Consider the following 1,171-nt stretch of genomic DNA (forward strand, 5'->3'; position numbering starts at 1 on the left):
ACACACACACACACACACTCACTCACTCACACACACACAGACTCACATAGACACACACACACACACACTCACTCACTCACACACACACACACTCACTCACACTCACACAGACTCACATAGACACACACACACACAGTCACACTCACATAGACACACACACACAGTCACACTCACATAGACACACACACTCACACAGACTCACACACACATCTGATGTTTGCTGTAGAGCAGATGGACCTGCTGCAGCAGAAGGCAAAGGTCCTCTTTACAAAGATCAACATAATCACACAATCAGACTCACACACAAGGGTTAAAGGCAGGAAGAAATCAGAGATTAATACATCTGGATCTGTATTTACAGTCATGCAGACGGCAAAGCAGCACAGAGCACGCTGAAGTAGAAAATCAGGTAAAGTTCACTGTGTTTGCAAGCCTCAGCTCACTGTAGACACACATAGCACTTAGTAGCATTAAAGTGTCACATTATAATAATAATCCTCGTCTGATGATAAAGACAACATCCCTCCATCTGTTCTTTTCTTTATTTCTGTTGTTTTTCAGGGCAGATCAACACTGAGAGGAACTGCCTCCTCTTCCTGTCGTCCCATTCCCACGTCCTGCTTCAGTCCTATCGTGACCTTTGACCTGCGCATTTCTCTCTGTCTCTAAAAAGACACACACACACACACTGGAGTGGAGGAGGATGGTGTGTTGGACACTGAGCATGTCTTTTCTGGAAAATTTGCTGTCATTCTGAAGACATTTACAAACACTCACAGACACAAATATCTCTGGGGATTCAGAGGCCTTAGAGATTTATACCAAACACCGTTTTTCCCGTCATTTTCTACATGCAAGTGAACAGTAACACACTGCTAGTAAAGATTTTGATCACCCAACATATTTTTTTTAGTCTCAGTGGAGTGAAGAGGAACTTTGAAATTTACAGTATGTGTCACAATGCACTCTTATCTCAAAAGATCAAAAGGAAAATGTGCTGACAAAAAATCATAACACGATATCAATACTTGTATCCTGTTCTGTAAATATGCAGTGAAGACCATACATGTTTATGTATTTGAGTGTGTGTGTGCGCGTGTTTGTGTGTTTGTGTGTGAGTGTGAGTGTGTATATGTGTGTGTGTGTGTGTGTGTGTGTGAGAGAGAGTGTG

This window comes from Sinocyclocheilus rhinocerous, unplaced genomic scaffold, assembly GCF_001515625.1.
Source record: "Sinocyclocheilus rhinocerous isolate Xijiao unplaced genomic scaffold, SAMN03320098_v1.1 scaffold359, whole genome shotgun sequence".
Classification (NCBI taxonomy): Eukaryota; Metazoa; Chordata; class Actinopteri; order Cypriniformes; family Cyprinidae; genus Sinocyclocheilus; species Sinocyclocheilus rhinocerous.